Source organism: Canis lupus, chromosome 25 (assembly GCF_048164855.1).
Source record: "Canis lupus baileyi chromosome 25, mCanLup2.hap1, whole genome shotgun sequence".
NCBI classification, from domain to species: Eukaryota; Metazoa; Chordata; class Mammalia; order Carnivora; family Canidae; genus Canis; species Canis lupus.
In genome coordinates, this window is record NC_132862.1 from 41,029,599 (window position 1) to 41,050,191 (window position 20,593).

Genomic DNA, 20,593 nt, shown 5'->3' on the forward strand with positions numbered 1-20,593 from the left:
CAAGAGCAAATAACCAGGTAGTAGCTGACCACAGCAGTGACCTGGTAGGCACTCCTGATGAAGTATTGGCTACATGTCTAATTATAATGTTAAGTAAGCTTTCTGTGTTGAGGAGGAAACACCCTCTCCTCTTCAAGATTCTTTTAGCTGGTCTAAGAATTAAATTGACTTGAGATGTTAGCAGGAAAAAATCAAATTTAATTACATATGTACTAGGGTTCCGTAAGAATATGAGGTCCACAGTCAGTCAGGCAGTTGAGGCTTACATGCCATCCAAAATTAAGGAGAAGGGATAGGCGGCTGGGACTTCAAAGGGAAGGAAAACAATTCACAGGAAGATAAAAAAGGCCAAACGTTTGGTAAACAAATGTTTGTTGGACTATGCAGAAACAATGGGTCCCAGAGAGGAATTTTAACAAACAGACTTTGCTAAGTTCCTGTCTGCCACACCTAGTTCATATTATTCCGTCGTTGTCTGTGGTAATAGCTGCCTTCCTGGAGTAGGTCCTCCAAACAAATTTTTCGGGACAGTTAGCGGGGAGGTCACAATGTCTTCTTGAGTCTTGTTTCTTAAAAATAATTAGCGTAAAACAACCCACATGCCATGGACACACACTTTGGGGTGGCAAAATTTTCCCCTACTCTTCTTAAAAGCAAGAACTTTTACAGACTTTACCTTGTGTTGGTCTTCCAGTAACTCTGTAAGGTGGATACCATCACTACCAGCCCTACTTCATGGCTTACACACTCCGTCTGATCTGGAGAGAATGATCACTTCTCCCAAGGTCATCCAGCAGAGACTTGAACCCTGATCTCTAAGCTTTTGTTTTTCTGAGTGACCCTTATGGCCTTGGGCAGAGCTAGCAAAGAAGGAACCATGAAATGTGCACTAAAAATTTTGATATCATGGAACTTCAGAGGCCAGAAGTGAAAAACTAAGGCTTCTTTAAAAAATTTTTTTTTAAATCTTCATATTGAGGTATAACCTCATACAATGAAGTACACAAACCTAAGTGTACAGGAGATGACTAAGTGTTGAATCCCATCTGGATCTAGATAGAAAGCATTTCTAGCACCTTAGCAGGTTTCACCCTTCAGGCAATCCCGGCCCTCTCCAAAGATAACCCTTCATTCTGATTCTCTCTCAAGAAATTTTTTTTTTCTCTTATTCTGGCATTTACTATATCAAACAACTTACAAGGCTGATATTTTTCACAACATTAATTATTTTTGTAATTAACTGAGCAAAAGTGACACATCCCATTTTAAAACGTTTGTCCTTGTTGCCCTTCCTTCTGGAATAAGCTGTCCCCAGATATTTACCCGCTTTGCTCCCCAAATTCCACCTCTGTCATGTCTTTACTCAAACCCCTTCTTCTCTGTGAGACCTCCTCTGAGCAGACTACATAAATTGCAACTCCTGATCCTGCATGCCACGTTCTACTCTCTGTTTTATTTTACTCCACAGCACTTCCCACTACCTGACATCATCTACACTTTCCTTACTTGCTTATTCTCTACCTTACCCAGACTAGAATGTAAGCTCCTTGAAGTCAAGACTGTTGGGCAGTTCTATTTGCTGCTGGATATCTGCCCCCTCCAACAGTATCATCAGGAACGTAGTATCTGCTCAGTAAATATTTGTTTGAAGACACGAATATCCTGTATCTGAACCAAAAACCTGAAGCAAATGACTGAAAACTTAGTCTGAACTTTCACTTCTAGTTTGGGAAGTTAAATGTACAGTTACATACATTTGATTGAGAATTACAAGCTCATTCTTCAGTAGGTTACTCTGAGTTACAAATGTGAAGAAGAAAGCTCAAGGAAAGATCAGGGTCTTCAGATCAGATGGAATCGCGGCTCTGCCATTGTCTAGCTATATGAACTTGTGCAGGTGTGTATATTACTGTGACCCTCAGTTTTCTTTTTGTTTGAAAAATGAGGATGATCATGGCTGTTTCATAGGATGCTTGTGAAAATTAGGCAAAGCATTGTTGAATAAATAGAAGCTATATTTATTACACTCTTCTCAGTCATATTAATGCTACATAATTCAAACTGAGTAAGGAACTTGACACGAGTTTTATCCCCATGCCTGCAGCTCTAAAGAAGTGCATTGTAAATGAGCAATTATATTTTTTAAAGTTCCTTAAACCCACACTCATCTCTCTGGTTACATTCCATATTACTGTGTTAAGATAGGAGTTAAAAGTTCTAGGGGATCCCTGGGTGGCTCAGTTGTTAGGTGCCTGCCTTCGGCCCAAGGCATAATCCTGGAGTCCCAGGATCGAGTCCCACATTGGGCTCCCTGCATGGAGCCTGTTTCTCCCTCTACCTGTGTCTCTGCCTCTCTCTCTGTGTCTCTCATGAATGAATGAATGAATGAATGAATGAATGAAGAATTAAGAGTTCTACAACCGGATGCCTTTAAGATATACCTGCCAATGGAAATTTCTCACAAAAATGGTGGATGCAAACAAGGCCCTGCCATTTCTTGAAGATTCTCTTCAGATTTATCTTCAGGCCATGTGACTATTTACTGCTTTTAACCTTGCAGGAAGGTGTTTTTACCCACAGACTCAGGATCCAGCATGATTAGATGGCTTGGGAGGTCTTTCTTCCAAGACACCCCAGGCAAGAAGGAACCAGGAGAACACTCCTATCTAGTTGTTGTAGATGCTTAGAATTCCACTATAACTTTATTCCTTGGTGTGGCTCTTTTCTTTCTTCATCTGCAGGAGGTTATCAGTCATTTATGCCTTCATGTAAATGCATTTTCCAGCTCCTTTCATAAAAGCAAGGGAGAGGAGGGGAGGGGGAAAATAAGAGTGAGAGGTAACTAAGGAAAAGGTGCCAACTATGAGGGGAAAAACTACTGAAAGAGATTCAACCTGAGAGCTGCCAGATTGATTTCTTATAGATCTGTTTTGAGTCCAGGAGTGAAAGTCTTTGCTCTGGCTAGACACACAGCCCTCTCTGTGAACCTGTCAGCATTTTTTATTTCATGACTGCTTAGAAGAGGCTGCTGTCCACTGCTTACTGTTAATTGATACTTTTCTCATATTCAGCATTTCTCAGAGACTGGGACTCCAAGGGAAGCCTGGGAGCTGAAGAAGCTGTGTTCACAAACTGAGGCCATATGCAAAAAAACAAACAAAGCAAAAGATGGAGGAAGTTGCCACTGCATGTGAATCTGACTATCCCTACTGCAACTTTTTCTTTGTGGGTGATTAGATTTCAGTGGAACCTGAAGACTTGGTTTCCATCTGTAGCTGCATGGAGTACATAGTGCAATTGAATGTCATGCACTAAATACTCTGATCAGTAATTCATGACTTTATTCAATAAATATTTCCTGTGTGATTGTTACATGTAAAACATAGGATAGAAAGCTACTTCGGTGAACAAGACAGACAAGGCCCCCCATGCCTGGAATTTGCATTCCTGAGGGTGGGTGGGGGGAGAAAGACAGCAAAAAAGTAAAAATAAATGAGAAAATTGTAGATTATGATAGTGTTATAAAGAAAACAGAGTCTTATGACAAGAGAGCCTGTGTGTATTGATGATGTAGGCTAGTCAGGAAAATCCTCTCTGAGGACAGGATATTTGAGGTCAGGCTTGAATTCTGAGAATAGTGCAGATGTGTGTATACAGGGAAATGGCATGTTCAAAGGTCCTGAGACAGGAATAATTAAGCCCTTGAAAGATCAGTGTGCTTAGATCACAGAGAGAGAGACTGGAAGAAACAAGAGATGAGGTGGGGGTTGGGGCTAGACCTCATTGGCATGGGAAGGAAAGTTCATGATGGAGAAGACAGTGGTGATTTTAGAACAGACACATGGCATGATGTTACTATTGCACTGAATTTTTTTCAAGATTTTATTTATTTGAGAGAGAGAGAATGTGAATGGGGAGGAGTAGAGGGGAGTGAATGGGATAAGAATCTCAAGCAGATTCTGTTCTGAGGGAAGAAACCGATACAAGGCTCAATCCCATAACCCTGAGACCAGGACTTGAACCAAAACCAAAAGCAGGATGCTTAATCATCTGAACCACCCAGGTGCCCCACTATTCCACTGAAATATTCTAATTGCACAATGAGATTAGAAGGAAAATTTACTCTAGTTAACTGTTTCTGTGTTTCAAAGATGCTTGCTAAGTATCTGTTGAAAGGATGAACTCAAACAAAGGAAGGAATCACAGAAGAGAGCCAAAGGCTGGTAGAAAGGAGAGAGGCCTTCATCTGGAGCTGGAAGAGCTTCTCAGCTGGTTATATGACCCTGGACAATTCATGGAACCCCTTCAGATCTCAGTCTTGTCATCTGTAGACTGGGGTAAGCAGTCCCTGAACTGCTCTTGTAAGGTGTGGGGAGAATTGAAGGAAAAATGTAAAACATACGTATAGGAAGAGTGATGCGGGCAGCCCTGGTGGCACAGTGGTTTAGTGCCGCTTGCAGCCCGGGGTGTGATCCTTGGAGACTGGGATCGAGTCCCACGTCGGGTTCCCTGCATGGAGCCTGCTTCCCCCTCTGCCTGTGTCTCTGCCTCTCTCTCTCTCTGTGTCTCTCATGAATGAATAGATAAAATCTTAAAAAAAAATGGAAGAGTGATGGATGATAATGGAGGTAGATGAGGCTGTTTTTGGTCAAGCTAAGCCACAGTGGGATGCTTTGATTTTAACTTTGAATCCTTGATACTCATGAACTATCTTCCAGCTTTTTTTGGAGTATATTATACTTCTCAGCCTTACTCCTGTCAGGTGGGTGGCTTACAGTCCTGCCTTTGTTTATCCTTACGACCTCAAGAGAGAACCCCGAGCTCCTGTACACAATACAAATCTCTTGTCCTTGTCCTGGCAAAATGCTTTCAGAGATATTATCTTATTTGGGGTGGGCAACTCTGTAGAGGAGACAGTTCAGGTTTGATTTTCTGAACTGGACATACACATCTACCCTGTCTCTCTTCACACGGCTCATGTCCATTCTCAGCTGTGTCTTTCCAGGTTAACGGGTCCTAAAGTTTTTTGTTGTTTGTCTTATTAGAGAGACTAATCCTAGCTAGGGTGACAGGTGTATATTTTCTGGGAAAGAAATTCTGTAAGCCCTCCCTAAGTGTTCCTGTGTTTCACAGCTTGTCAGGCAGCCCTTTTCTCTAATCTGAATCCTTGTGGCTGTAACTGCAGCCCTTGCAGAGAGGGGGGCCAGAATGTGTCTTCAGATGCCTCTGGAATAGCATAGTCTTCTGGCACCAGGATGTTTGTATTGACTCAGCCTTGCAGATTGTCAGAGTAGGAAGGAGTCTTGAAGATGAGCAGTCTCATCTTCTTGTTTTACAGATAAGGAACCTAAGGCCTGTCACAACACAGCCTCTGTGTGGCACACTCACAGTTAGAACTGGTCATGGCACTTTTGTACACCACACGCATAATACTTCCTCCCCAAGCCACCAGGATCAGTGGCTAATGACCTAGCAAACTTCCAATGGCAATAGCATAGTATAAATGAGACCCGTTTTGCTGGAGAACTGAGATGATCCTTCTAGATGCCTGCTAGCGGAGGGCTTCAGAATGAGGAAACAGAAGAAAAAGCCAATGGGAGCATAAACTATTGGGAGGCATCCTTGGGGCTGAGAAGCCTGCTTCCCGGGGATGTGGTGCCATGCAGTGGAAAAGAAAGTCTCTGGACTCAGGCAATCTTATTCAACACTTGGCTTATTTACAAACTAGCATGTCCTTATCTGGGCCTCAGTGTTCTTGGCTGTGAATTAGGGATAAAAATCATGGAGTATTTTGAAGGATTAAATCCACTTCTGCACGATGCCCCGGCTCCCTCTATAATTTGGGTTGTGCCTTTCCAGCTTCCAGCCAGGGTTGGGGTTTGGAATAGATGGACTCAGAAGACCAAGAGGGAAAGAAAGACATCTTAGTTATCAAATAGCTTTCACAAACCACACTTTGCTGAGCTATTTTCAATGAACCAGACACCCTTGAATTATGTTACCCTTGAAATCCAGAGAGGTATGAAAATCAAGGGAGAACATGCTGGGGACAAGCTGCTTTTTGGTTCTGCCAGTTCAAGCTCCTGTGGAAAGTAAATTCATGAAGGATGCTTGACTGAACCTCAAGCCTGGCTGGCTTCCCCGCCCACCGCAGGAGCTCAGCTGGCCAGACAGCCCACAGGAGGAGAGCCGAGGACGCCTCCACCACCATCTCTCAGGCGCCCGCTTCCATGGCTACCCAGAGCCAAGATGGGCTAGGGGAGACGGGGTCACACTGCACAGGAGGGTTACCACTCAAGTCCTTGAAATATTCATATGCCAGATGCTCTGGTTTCCCAAAGTTCACTGGTCAGTTGAGATTTACTAGCATCCCTGATCAGGAGATACAGGGATAATAGAAACTGAAGAATTTTTATGAATGCTTTGGTTTTCTCCTGGTGGAGGTAGCCAGGGGACCTGCCTCCAGTCACTTTCTGTAAGGCCATATTAAAATGAATTTGTGTTCCCGGAGCATACATTTATTTTGTGAAGGGTGAGATAAGGGTAGACGAGAGGCCTGTGTTGAGGGCAGTGGGGAGCATTTACCCTTATATTGGGTGAAATGCCCATCTTCTGACTTAGGGTTGACCAGTTGGCTTCTTTGTTTCTGGAACCTTGGTGTGAGCAGGTGGAAATGACAAGAGAGTCCCCAAAGCTGCATTGCATGGCTCTCAGTCTCAGTTGCTAACCGTGCAGCTTCTGCCATCTTCCATCACTCATGAATGAGCACGGGGAAAAGAGAAGTTCATTTTTCCCTAAGAAGTTCCCTGACCAGGCCGTAGGCTTTAAAGGGATATACAGATCATTGTGAAGTGACTGAGAATCTGCTTTTCTCTCCTCTTCTCTTTACCTCTTTATGTTTTGAATCAGTGGCACTCACTCTAGTAGGTTGCTTGACACTTCCATTCCCTCACCCCGTGCTTATAACAGATAAATTCACATAAACAGTGTAGGGGGAGAGAGATGGGGGGGGGGGGAAGAACATTTAAAGATATTAAGAGAAAGCATCCATACTTCCTGGGTGTTGAATTCACATGGGAAGCAACCCCATTTCCCCCAGGCCAGTTTTTGGGTGTGTCTTCCCTGGGTGAAAAGTTAGGGTTTTTTATTTTGCTATAACAAAATCAATGCCCCCTTCTTAAAGAAGGAGCAAGGGCTATTTAAGACAGCCCAGTGGAGACTAAGGTGAGGGTTTTGTAAACAACCTGGAGTCGACAGAGGGTGATGGATAACTCTGCATTAAGTTTGCAGTGGGATCTTCTGCCCCTCCTGTTCCCTTCTCCCACCCTTCTTCACCTTCTGTGTATCACCGGTTCCACACTGGCACCAATGTATGTGTCTCCCTCCGGTGATTCAAGGGGTATGAGATGGTGGGAGAGTCCTTAGAGGAAATTTAACCCCGAGACCCTTTCCACCAGAGAGGCAAGGCATTGTCTAAACAATCTGTCACATGAAAGATCGGCCTCTGTCCTCTGTGTTAGGGAGTGCTAGCTTAGCATCGTCTGTAAAGGGGATGAGAAATCCCTTTTATCTTGGCCTGTTTCTTTTAAGCAGTTCTATCACTCTCAGAATACCTTTCTGGTGAAAATATTCTGAATGCCCACTGCCTGCTTCCTACACATTTGCAGAAGGGAGGACGCTTCCCACATCTCACCCCACCCTTGCTAAGTAGTTGCTTGTCTACTGGCCCAGAAAAGTGGGCCATAAGCTGGACTGAAAAACAAATTACACATTTCATTTGACTCCCAGAGTAGAAAGGACAGGGCTGACCTATGTTTGCATGGACAAGTGCTTTCTGCAAAGTTGAAAGGTAGTGTGGCAGTAGAAGACCAGAGCCTTAGAAGTCAGGATTGAGTTCAGATCCTATTTCCACTACTTAAAAAGCGGGGTGCCTATAGGCAAATGATGCCCCCTTTCAATATTTTCCTTGCATATTTGTTGTGAGGATTACAGATATTGTGTGCTAAGTGCCTGGAACATAGCATACTAAATAAATGATAATTACAGTAATCTTCCTTGAATTACTTGTAACACAGTCTTCTACAGGTCATTATTATATTGCATGTGCTATTAATTAACTCATTTAGGCAGTTAATCAGTAAATATTGACTTATAAAAAATTATTGAGCAATGATGAGATTAGTAGTAAAGAATTATGTCAGAAACCCTGAGCTTAAAATTTCAAATGAAAACATGAAACAGTAATCATTTGATTCCTACTATGGTAGTCTCCAGTGCAACTTGCTTCAAAGTGAGGGTTCCGGGAAGGGCACAGGAGGTAGCTGGCTCTCCTCTCTGGATAAAGGTCAGTCAAGCACCTTCCATCTATTGGTCATTTGTTTCAGATACGCATCCTGCACTCTAGTAGAATCTAAGTTTCTTGAGAGCACGATCTGTGGAATCACTGCTTACAATTAATTCAGTGGCCACTAACTGCCTGGAAAAACTGCTTTGTTTACTAATAGTTGGCTAAGCAAGCTCAGAGCTGTATTTGGGTCTGCCAATCAAGTCAGAGCCTTCATCAGAGAATTTAAGGGGATGAAAATTGAGGTTTGCAAGGAAGCTGTCCATGGGACATGGACACTTTTGTCTTCTAGTGTGTTCATTTTTAAATATCTTCAGAGAGAAGAAGGAAGGAACATGGGGAAGGAGGCTCAGTGCTCACTGGGGGTCCTCTGCATTCTGGTCCTCTGAAGATCTTGAGTGCTTTATTGTGAAGAGTGGGGTCCTGAGTTCCAGGTTCTCATTCTGTCTCTAACCTCATCTTCCTGAGCCTCAGTGTTCTGGTGTGTAAGACGAAGGGTTGACAAGGTCATTGCTAAGATTTCTTAACAGGGCAAATAGCTTACTTCTCATGGTTTATGTTGATGAAAAGTGTAGTTTTGGAGTTACTGATTGACTTCTTCTACTATAGATTCCAGTGTGTCAGAGGCTTCCAGACAATGTGTGCCTCTCAGGGAATTACTCTGCCATTTTCAAGTCAAGCCCTGGATGTTAATGATATCACAAGGTCAGGAATTCATGGGCCTCTAGCTTATTATGTTTGACTGTTCAATACTACATAGTGGGCCAGCAACTATGGTGCTCTCCAGGACTGACCAGGGAGGAATTAGTGTCCTGCTTAAACATATTATGGTCTGGAGCCATCCAATGTTTCATCTCTTCTAGGGAAGCCATAATTCACCACTTGTGCCATGGTTCTTTTCATTTGTCTGCAGATCCCCAGATATGTAGGAATCAAGTTGTTACCTTATCTTCATCACTACAAAGTCACTGGAATTGCATACATTACACATGCCTCCAGGAAGAAGATACTACTTAATGTTTGCTTTTCAGTCATTCATTTCATAAACGTCTATAGAGCACCTATAGGTGCTGTGCTAGGCATTAGCAATTTAATCATGAACAAAAACCAAACAGCCTCTGCTCTTTAGGACTTTACAACCCAGTGGGGAGGCAGATATTCATACAATACTCAAACATTCAAACTACTGCATGCTTTACTTCCAACTCAGTGAAGTGTTATGAAGGAAGGGAGACTGTTCTGTGCAAGTGTATGTAGCAGAGACTGCTTGCTGATGGCCTCTTCAAAGCCTAGTCTCCTCTTTACTCATTGAATCCCTGTTTGGTTAGAGGAGACAGTAGGGCCAATTGGAATTTTACTTTTCCTAGCCTCTCATGAAGACAGGCGTGGCTGTTGAGTCAATTTGGTGCAATAAGGTAGAGTAAAAGTTCTGGAATGGGACTTCTGGGAATTCTCTCTAATAGGGAGTAGGTGTTGTGAGGTCCAGAGCTCTGGAAAGCCCTTTGACAAACCTGAGGAAGAGGGATCTGCACCAGTAGGCACAGTAGTGCTGTTACCAGTCTTGGTTGCCTGTGTCTTTGCTGTTTGTTTCATTAGAGAAAAGACCCCCACTCCCACCCCGTTGATTGTTGCCCCTAACTCATCTTGTTTAAATCACTATTTGGAGAACAGGGGTCTTTACTGCTTAGAAGTGAATTAAATTCCTAGCTGATACAGCATTTAACACAGAAATCTGGCCCAGGTTGGGAGGGTGTATGAGGGGAGGGTGGCACATACCAAGGATGAGTGGGAAGTAGCAGGGAGAGATATTGGAGAGGATAACTGTGTTTGGAGGAGGGATCAGCCCAGGAAGAGGCCCCCAGGGGAGAGGAAGCAGAGTGTGTTCAGGAACTAGAGGCCAATGCAGGTAGGATGCAGAATCTGAAGGAAAACATTGGAGGGGAATGAGACAGGGAGATGGGCAGGGGCCACACCACACTGGCCTCTGGACATTTTCTTGAGAGCAATAGGAACTCCTGAAGAGTTAGAAGCAGAGGGGGATATGATCACTTTTGGAGAGGTCATCTTAGCAGCAAGAAGCAGAAAGGAGCAGATGCTAGGAACTAGTTTCTTTACTTTGCAGCCCCTAGATGTCATAGATGCAGATTGTAGCCTGAATGAGAATGGTAACAGTTGAGAAAAGCCAACAGCTCTGAATGACATTCAGGAAGCAAAAATAATAATAGCCCTTGGAAATCAATTGAAAATGCAGAAGGGAGAAGGAAGATAGATTTGGGCTCAGACTGTCTTGGTTAAGTTCTGGCTTTATCATTCACCATGTCTGATCTTTAATATATCATGTATTTTTAGTTTTCTTATATGAAATATGGATAATTGGGCAGCCTGGGTGGCTCAGCAGTTTAGCGCTGCCTTCAGCTCAGGTAGTTATCCTGGAGTCCCAGGATGGAGTCCCACATCAGGCTCCCTGCATGGAGCCTGCTTCTCCCTATGCCTGTGTCTCTGCCTCTCTCACTGAGTCTCTCATGAATAAATAAATAAAATCTTAAAAAAAAAGAAAAGAAAGAAAAAAAAGAAATATGGATACTGTTTCCAGGGAAATGTCCCCCAAATAATACCCAACTCTGAGATTTGCTGGGGATTTAGTAAGATAGCATATGTAAAAGTACTTTAAAAAATATAGTGTTGGGCAGCCCCAGTGGCTCAGCGGTTTAGCACCGCCTTCAGTCCGGGGCCTGATCCCAGAGACCCGGGATCGAGTTCCGCACCGGGCTCCCTGCATGGAGCCTGCTTCTCCCTCTGCCTGTGTCTCTGCCTCTCTCTCTCTCTCTCTCTGTGTGTGTCTCTCGTGAATAAATAAATAAAATCTTAAAAAAATACGTAATGTTACACATATAAATGTCATGCTTTCTACTAACAATAATTAAAATGAGAAGAAATATTTGGACCATCTCAGCCCTTGGTAGCAAAAGTTAATAATAGTAGTTACCATCTACTGTGCCAAGACATTGTGTACTTTACAAATATTACTGATTTTAAACTTCACCACCATCTTTAAGATAGAGATCACTGGCCCAATTTTTCAAGTGAGAAAATTGCAAATTAAAAGGATCAAGTAGTTTCCAAAGTCATATACTTAGCAAATGAGAGAAGCAGCATTTGAACTAAGGCTGTCTGGCGCCAAATTCTCCAACAGATCATGTTCCTGGTAGTACTACCTTGTCTCTGTGTGTGATATCTTCATTTCTTCTGTGATCTGTATTTACAATTTATTTTCAAATGACAGAGCTGTGTTTTCCAGATAAAATAGATGTTGCTAAAAAAAAAAAAAAAAGATGTTGCTGGCATACCTGTGAGACACATAATATGTATATCAAATTGTTACTCAAAGTAATATGTTCTTACCCTAACTTCATGTGGCCTTTTTTTTTCTTCCTAGAACTTAATAAAATCACTTGCTATTGTACTATGTATCTACTTAATTACTCATTTATGATCTGGTGGTTCAAGTGGACACTTCCTGAAGGCAGGGGTTTCATCTGTCTTGTTTCCCTCCTATATGAGCCAGGGTTTGGAACAGTGGCAGGCACAAAGTGGGCAACCTGTATAGATTTGTTGAATAAATATATGAATAAGATTTGAAATGGCTCATGTACATTGCTTTATCCTGTCTCCTATCTAATGACCGCAAGAATGGAAAAGCTGACCGAGTTAGAGGAGCCCTTGAAAGTGTGAAGAGTCTATGAGTGGTTTTTCAAGGGGGGGGGGGGGGCAATTTTGAATCCCTTTGTGAGTTTTTTTCAAATCAACTGCCTATTCATTCAATTCTCCATTCTCCCCTTTCTTTCCCACCCTTCTTTCCTCCTCTAGTGGACAGGAGTTTTCTGAGGGCAGGGACCTCACCTTAGTAGTCATATTTGATATTGCACACCCAGATACAAGAATAGTGAATTACAGGTTCTTGGTCTCTTTACCATACGCTGCCATGGCCTGGCCCACAATAGCTCAATCTACAGGTCCTTGAGGGCCAAAATATCCTGTCTCAAAGCTGGCTCGAAGGCAGAGTCAGATTGGGGAAGTTGGGGATCTCTCCAAACAGAGCTGATAATATTAACCATGCAGGGCCAAGAGGCCAGGGAAGACTAGCAGCAAGGTGAGGAGTAGGGGAAAGTCTGTTCTGGCAGAGGGACAGCTGCAGGCACAAGAGGTCCTACCATTGTTGTCACCTAGGAGTGACAGAAATTCGGCTATTCATAACTTCTGCTAATAGTTAGGGATCCATAGATTAGAAGGGAAGGGATTAAAATAGAATTCAAACCAGGTTTGAATGTCTCCTCTGTCACACACAGTCATTTTCTTAGCTTACCCAACCTTAAGCACTTCCTCTGCAAAATGGAGACAATGATACCTCAACCTACAACTTACCTCATTGAGTTGCTTTGAAAATAAAGTAAGATAATGTAAGAACCTAGCACAGTATTGACACTTAGCAGCACTGGAAAAAAATTATTGTTAAATTGTCTTACAAATTATAAAACACTACACTCTTGAAAGGGATTATTAGATACAGAATGGGAGGCTCCCCAGAGGTCCTGGAAGGGACCCCTCCCAAGCCTCACTCCCAGGGCCCTACCCAGATGCTTGACATTCCAGCCTCTGGCCCTTTGGGCACCTCTGTTGAAATGCAGATTTTATCTAGTACTGTTTAATGGCATTCATTCAAGTTATTAACACCTTAACTCTAATCAGATTAACTCCATTGAAATAGGAGTCTTGGGCCAAAGAAATGTGAAGTGAAGGAAGAGGTAGTGTAAGGGGTTCACACCATGCAGAGGTCCTTAACCCTTGGATGACCTGCGAGGACTTCGAGCAGGGGCTAAGGAGGCCTGAGTTGCTGGCACACAGCAGCCTGGGGACTGAAGCAACATGTCACCATGCACTCCAAGGTAGTCATGGTCTCTTTCTAGCCTGGCCTTGCTGTTAGGATGATCCACTAGAGATTAATTTACAAAGCCTGAAGGAGTTCGCGGTGGTCTGGGACATTCTGCAGTTTCTCAAACAAAAGATCTTAAAAGGTTCAACTAGTCTGGGGAGATGGGGAAAGGCAGAGGGAGGGGCTCCTGATGGGGAGATTTTCTTCTTAATTAATAGATTTTATGTTTTTGAGGAGGTTTACGGAAAAATTGAGCAGAAAGTACAGAGTTCCCTTATAGGCTTCCAATCTGGCAGACGCCCTTCTGTGATTAACATCTTGCATTGGTGTGATACATTTGTTATAACTGATGGACCAAGATGGATACACAATTATTAGCTGAAGTTCATGAACCTTATCAGCGGCCTCTCCCTGTGTTGCACAGTCTGTGGGTTTTCCTGGATGTTTAATGTCATGAATCCACCACTATGGCCTCATACAGAATAGTTCTACGGCTCTAAAAGGAGTCCTTATCTTCACAGAGGGTGGAAAGCACTGATGTAGGGTTGGTCTCATTTTAGAGAGATTTTTAGAGGGAGTGAATGTGTACGGAGATTCACAGGTGAGACTGCAGCATCCGCCCTCCCCAAGATCCAGTCTGACTTGTGGGGCTGAAGGTGGGGCTGCCTCAGCATTCTGGGATGAAAGCCCCCCCTTTCCCTTTTCTGTTCTCCCTGCTTTTATTCTGTTAATACTTTTTCTTTTCAGGTTTTAAGTCTTTTGATCGGACCTTTATAAAAGACTTAGAGGTCCTTTGTTAATGGTTATTAACCTTGACTATACGTTGGAAACACCTACGGAAGTTTTTTAAAAAAATACTGGTGCCTAGGAGTCACTCTGGTTTGGTTAAATTAGATTTCCTTGGGTGAGAGTTTGAGGGGTGGGAGAGAGGGGACCCCAAGGCACGAATCTCCCCAGGTGATCTTGAATCCTAAGAGCCTACAGCCAGGGTGGCCTGCCTGTTCTTGGTCTTATGCCTACAGTGGTTCCAGACGCTCCAGGGTCCCACCCCAGACCACAGAGAGATCACAAATGTCTCTATTGTACAAGTGGCTCTGGAGAGAATACTTCACATTTTCACACATGTTCACAAAAAGGCAGGTACAGGATGGTAGGGCAATGTTGTTCGAAATACTGAACAACTGGAAAAATAGAAATATGTGCTAACAATGCAAGATGACATAAAAATGTCAGCTCTGTCCTGCAGAGCACCACACAGCAGTTCAAACGAATAAGACAACCCCAATGTTTTAACACGCAGGGCAATGTTCAAAACACGCACCCCTGCTTGAGCATGGGAACTGACCAGTCAGAACAGAAGTCTGGCTAGCAGAGGCAGGAGCCAGCCCTGTCACTGGGCAGGTACACCCAGGGTGAATATCAGCTTTGCTGACACATGAGAAACATCTCTAGGGTGTTGTTAAGTGGAAAGCGCCAGTACCAGAACAGCATGAAGAGTGTGATCCCCTTTATGTAAATAAAAAACAAGCACTAAAAATAGGCATAAATATACATATTGGACAGTAAATGCAGAGGAACAAAAAAGCCAGGAAGGAGATAAAAGTCTGCAAATATAGTTACCTCCCGGGAAGGGATTGGGCCTGGGAGTGGTTAGGGGATGGTAGAGGGGCTTTTTAACATTTTGGTTGATGTAATGCTGTACTATTTGAATTTTTTAAAAGACTATTTATTTTTTGATTAATTTATTTATGAGAGAGAGAGACAGAGACAGAGAGAACAAGCAGGGGGAGCAGCAGAGGGAGAGGGAGAAGCAGGCTCCCCACTGAGCAGGGAGCTGGATGTGGAACTTGAGCCCAGAACCCTGAGATCATAACCTGAGCTGAAGGCAGACGCTTAATTGACTGAACCTCCCAGATGCCCCTGTATTGTTTGAACTTTTTATGGTGAACATTTGTTCCAGCTTTATATGCGAGATGAAGAAAAAATAGATAATTTTCTTTATGAGAAAAAAAAGGTCCATGGGCCCAAAGTTCTAAGCTGTAGTCCTGGTTTTGTCACTTAGTAACAGGGCTTGCCACGTGGCCCTTCTGTGCTCAGTTTCTCCATCCATGAAATGGGGATAATGTGATTTCATATGCCACAGGGTAGTAGTGAAGATCCGTATGAATGCAAATGTGTATCTGAAGAGGGGTGGGGAAGGCTGCCTTCCTTCACCAGAAAAAAATGGAAAGGGTTTACTTTCCTGCAATTCCCACTGAGAATGACTAAAATTGCATGCAGAGGGAAAGCTGTGTGCCACTGGGGGACTCACTGGCAGACTTCCCATTTCTAGTCAAGCAACCCCATTCCCAGGAGTTTATTTATTTGTCAATTAACCCATTCCCCAAATGTCTAGTAAGCAAGTGTTACGTGTTGAATTGCAGGTAACCCCCAGAAAGTGACCTTACTCAGAAATTAAGGTCATTGTAATTAAAATGAGGTCATATTGGAATGGGGAGGGGGGGGCGGCTTAACCCAATCCTACTGGTGGTGTCCTTACAGGAAGGACATGCAAGAGGAGGAGGCCAGGTGACAAATCTCAGTGGATACAAGCCCAGGAAGACCAAGCAAGGATTGCCAGCTCTTCCGACTCGCTACCACCTTCTGCACACTTTTATACAGTGTTCACCTCCCTACTTTGTGATTGCTCCCATGGGAAGCTTCAGCAGCTGCCTCCACCACCACCACCTCCCAAAGTGGAAGCCCACTGAAGCAAGAACCTGCATCTTATTCATTTTTGATTCCTAGTGTCTAGCAGATTACTGTCACTTACAATGAGTTGAAAAATGTACATTAAGTCCATTCTTTGAATTACAAGGGCCTTTGCTGATAGTGAATATGACCAGTTGGCCCAGTGAAGGACATAGGTTGCAGTCCCCAGTGGCCTTGGCTCTAGTTCCAGGACCTTGCCAAGGGCCCTGCAGGGTCCAGGAAGGTTGGGATGCCCTCCTGGATGGTTCCTGATGTCTTCCTTCTGCACCACTTGGTGGCTTTGCTAAGAAATATATGGTCACTTCTATTTCTCTCTCCCTACCAGGTATTATACCTTAAAGAAGGGCTCTTGAGATCATTCAGGTTTTTCTTCAATGAGCTTGGATCAGAAGATGCTGAGTACAGCTCACTTGTGTTACATGCAGCAGTATTTCTTCCTGAGATGCTGTCTACCTAATGTAAAAGGAAATAAAGGTGTCAATTATAATCCCAGCTCTGAACCAGTAAAAAGTTAGAGACCTGTAGAGAAGAATACATTTTGAAATGGAAAATGGGAAAAGGTCCATTACATAATATTAAAGGAAATGATAAAAATCATACATGGTGTGATCTTAACATATCTACCACTAAAAAATGATATGCTCAGAAAAAGAAAAGGCTGGAAATAACTACTGAAACGTAAAATTATCTTCGGTGGTGAGATTATTATTCTGCTTCCTTAATATTTTTGTTTTCTACAATGAGCATATATTACTTTATTTTTTATTTTATTTTTTAAAATTTATTTGTTTATATATAGAGAGAAAGTACGTGCACATTTGAGGGTGCACGCAGAGGGGTAAAAGGTAGAGGGAATATGAGAGAGAGAATCTCAAGAGACTTATCAGTGAGTACAAAGCTGATGGTAGGGCTCAATGTCACTACCCTGAGATCACAACTTGAGCTGAAACCAAGAGTCCGATGCTTAACTGACTGAGCCATTCAGGTGCCCCTATATTACTTTTTTTTTTTTTAATTTTTTTAAATATTTATTTATTTATCATAGTCACAGAGAGAGAAAGAGAGAGAGGCAGAGACATAGGCAGAGGGAGAAGCAGGCTCCATGCACCGGGAGCCCGATGTGGGACTCGATCCCCGTCTCCAGGATCGCGCCCTGGGCCAAAGGCAGGCGCCAAACCGCTGCGCCACCCAGGGATCGCTACTTTATTTTTTAAATAGGCTTGTGACACCTGGCTGGTTCAGTGGGTAGAGTATACAACTCTTGATCTCTGGGTCTGAGTTTGACCCCCAAATGGAGAGATTACTTAAAAAATTTTGTTAGGGGCATCTGGGTGGCTCAGCTGGCTAAACCTCTGCCTTCCGCTTGGGTCATGATCTCAGGGTCTTGGCATCCAGCCCCTTATTGGGCTCCCAGCTCAGTGAGGAATTTGCTTCTCCCTGTCCCTCTGCCCCTCCCCTAGCTTGTACTCTCTCTCTCTCTCAAATAAATAAAAATCTTCAAAACAAATTGTTAAACAGGTTCTACATTTTTATGGTACATCAAAAAATAGATAATTTAGTAAAGAGAAAAACCTCCCCTTCCATCTTTGTACCCCTTCTACCTAGTTCCTTTCTTCAGAGGCAACCAAAGTTGTCAGCTTCTTGATTTATATACATACACAACACACACATATTCACTATATGTACATACATATACATATACATATATATGTATGTATTGTATACAAGTGACAGCCTATTATATGCATTGTTCTATACCTTGCTTTTCTCATTTGACAACATATCTTAGCAATTTTCTCTATCAGGATAACTGCCATATACTTTTTAATGGATGATAGACAGTATTTCATTATACAGATATATCAAAATTTATACCGATGATAAAGCACTGTGTTGTTTCCACCATAGAGTCATTGCTTTGTTGTGACAAACGATGAATGTTCTGACAGTAATTTTTCATACGTGCAGGCATATTTATAGGATAGACACCTAAGGATGCAACTATTGACTCAATGGATGTGTACTCTTCTCATTTTGACAGAGATTAGCAAATGTTGCTGCACAGTTGTATCGATTTGCATTACTACCAACAATATGTGAATGTCTGTTTCTCCACATTCTCATTAGCTCAGGAGGCTATCAAACCTAAAAAAATATCTTTATTAACCCTACAGGTGAAAATATGGCATTTCATTGGAACTTAAAGTTGCTTTTCTCTTATGATGACTAAGCCTGAATATCTTTTCATATGTTCAAGAGCTATTTGGGTTTCTTTTTCTATAGAATTGTTTCTATTCCTTGCCCATTTTTCTATTAGATTGTGGGATTTTCTCTTATTTACTTTAGTTCTTTATATATTAAGATAACACTTGCTTATCATGTGAGTTAAAATATTTTTCTTTTTTTTAAAGATTTTATTTATTTATTCATGAGAGAGACAGAGATACAGGCAGAGGGAGAAACAGGCCCCATCCAGGGAGCCCGATGCGAGACTCGATCCCGGGACTCTGGGATCACGATCTGAGCAGAAAGCAGACGCTCAACCGCTGAGCCACAGGAGTCCCAAGTTAAGAATATTTTCCCCACTTTTTTGGTGACTGTGGAACTGGGAAGATTCTGGCCAAGGACGTCGAATCTAACTGTCCTCCTACCCTTTCAACCGGTCTCTGAAGCCCCTCAACAAAATGGTGATTCCCTCACCTCAAAAAAAATTTTCCCCGAGTTAGTTGCTTACCCTTCGGTTTTACTGAGGCATTACTATTACTATTACTATTTTTGTCTTTGTTTCAAAGAAAACAAAGTAAAACGTTTTTACACGTTAAAATTTATCACTCTTGCGGTACCTGGCTGGCTCAGTCAGTAGAGCATGTGACTCTTGGTCTTCGGGTTGTGAGTTCGAGCCCCACATTGAGTACAAAGCTTATATTTTTATTTTATTATTATTATTTTTTGACGGCATCATTTTTTCTTTTAATTGAAAGACAAAAGTTGATCACATTCAGAGATTAGCGGGCTTCATGCAGATATTTAAAACCATCCTTCTCTTTCTTGCTAACCACCTCCTTTCAAGTGATGTCCATGAGCCTTTAGAGCCATCTGAAGTCGTCCTCTGCGGAGCTCCACCGCAGCGGTCGGTGCAGGCGTGAGCACACAGGCCCCTGGACGGCGTCTCACGGGAGGTCATCATCATCAAAGCGATCTTCAAAATCATTGAAAAAGTCTGCGTGAACTGCCTTCTCGTCGGCTGCCAAGTCCTTCAGGAGCCCGGTGCTACCCCCGCCCTCGGGGAGCATCTCGTCCACCGCCGGCTTCAGCTCACCGCCCGCGCGTCGCCGGCCCTTATTATTTTTTTTAAAGATTTTTTATTTATTTATTCATGAGAGACACACAGAGAGAGGCAGAGACACAGGCAGAGGGAGCAGCAGGCTCCACGCAGGGAGCCTGATGTGGGATTCGATCCCGGGTCTCCAGGATCAGGCCCTGGGCCAAAGGCAGGCGCTAGCCCGCTGAGCCACCCGGGCTGCCCAGCATAGCTTATATTAAAACAAAAACAAAAACAAAAACACTCACTTAAGCTTCTGGATTTTGTGTCATAGTTTCTCTCACATGAGGTTATAAAATACTTCTCATCTTTCTGTCTAGGAACTTATGAGGTCATCGAAATCTTTTGTCTGTCAGAATCTATCTTGATGTTAATTGTGAACAAAGCATTACGTTTATTTTTTCTTCCAAAGGATATCCAGCTGAGCCAAGATCATTTATTTAACATGGAAAATTCTCATAAATTCTCTAAAATCTATTTCTGGATTTTCTGTTTGGGGTTAGTGATCTTTGTTTCTATTCCCCCCCCCCCTTTTTTTAAAGATTTATTTATTTATTTATTTATTTATTTATTTATTTATTTATGATAGACACAGAGAGAAAGAGAGAGGCAGAGACACAGGAGGAGGGAGAAGCAGGCTCCATGCCGGGAGCCCGACGCGAGACTCCATCCCAGGACTCCAGGATCGCGCCCTGGGCCAAAGGCAGGAGCCAAACCGCTGAGCCACCCAGGGACCCCCTCTATTCACGTTTTAAGGACTTTGAATAGCTTTTTATATATGGTAGTTTTAACCTTCCTTGTTACTTTAATTTTTAAAAATTTTCCTGGCTATTCTTGGTAATTTTTCCATATGAAATTTAGAACTAGCTAGGCTAGTTCCCAAAAAATTCCCTTTTGGTATTTTTATTGGGATGACATTAAATTTACAGATGAGCTATCTTTGACAGCTTTATGATGCTGAGAATCCAAGGACACCATGTGCCTCTGCATTGTTAAATCTTCTGTTGTGTCCTTCAGTAGCATTAAAATTGTAAATTGTAGAGCTTGCATTTCTTAAGTTTATTCTCAGGATTTAAAATGTATTTATTTATTTATTTATTTATTTATTTATTTATTTATTTATTTAGCTATTCTAAATAGGGTCTTTGCTTTCTTTGTATTTTCTAACAGGCTATTTTTGTAGATATGAGTCCTGTTTGATTTCCATATATATATACAAGTGGAATTTATTGAATTCTATTTGAGT

General features: G+C 42.6%; 2 long non-coding RNA genes across 5 annotated transcripts in view; one reads left to right on the forward strand and one right to left on the reverse strand.

Annotated features, from left to right (window-relative positions):
• LOC140617631 (uncharacterized) overlaps positions 1 to 19,678 on the reverse strand; it is a 44,805-nt gene extending 25,127 nt beyond the window's left edge. For 3 of the 4 annotated variants that reach the window (XR_012017812.1, XR_012017811.1, XR_012017810.1), the window contains exons 1-3: positions 19,596 to 19,678; positions 16,360 to 16,478; positions 11,560 to 11,657 (exon numbers count right to left, since the gene is read on the reverse strand). This is a non-coding gene — a long non-coding RNA (uncharacterized lncRNA). Of the gene's footprint in view, positions 1 to 103; positions 2,789 to 11,559; positions 11,658 to 16,359; positions 16,479 to 19,595 lie in introns of those variants that run through there. The other variant, XR_012017813.1, reaches the window with a different exon arrangement.
• A 68-nt stretch (positions 19,679 to 19,746) lies between these two features.
• On the forward strand, positions 19,747 to 20,387 carry LOC140616896 (uncharacterized). The gene is made up of 2 exons (XR_012017213.1): positions 19,747 to 19,845; positions 19,937 to 20,387. It is a non-coding gene; the product is annotated as an uncharacterized lncRNA (long non-coding RNA).
• Positions 20,388 to 20,593: the final 206 nt, after the last annotated feature.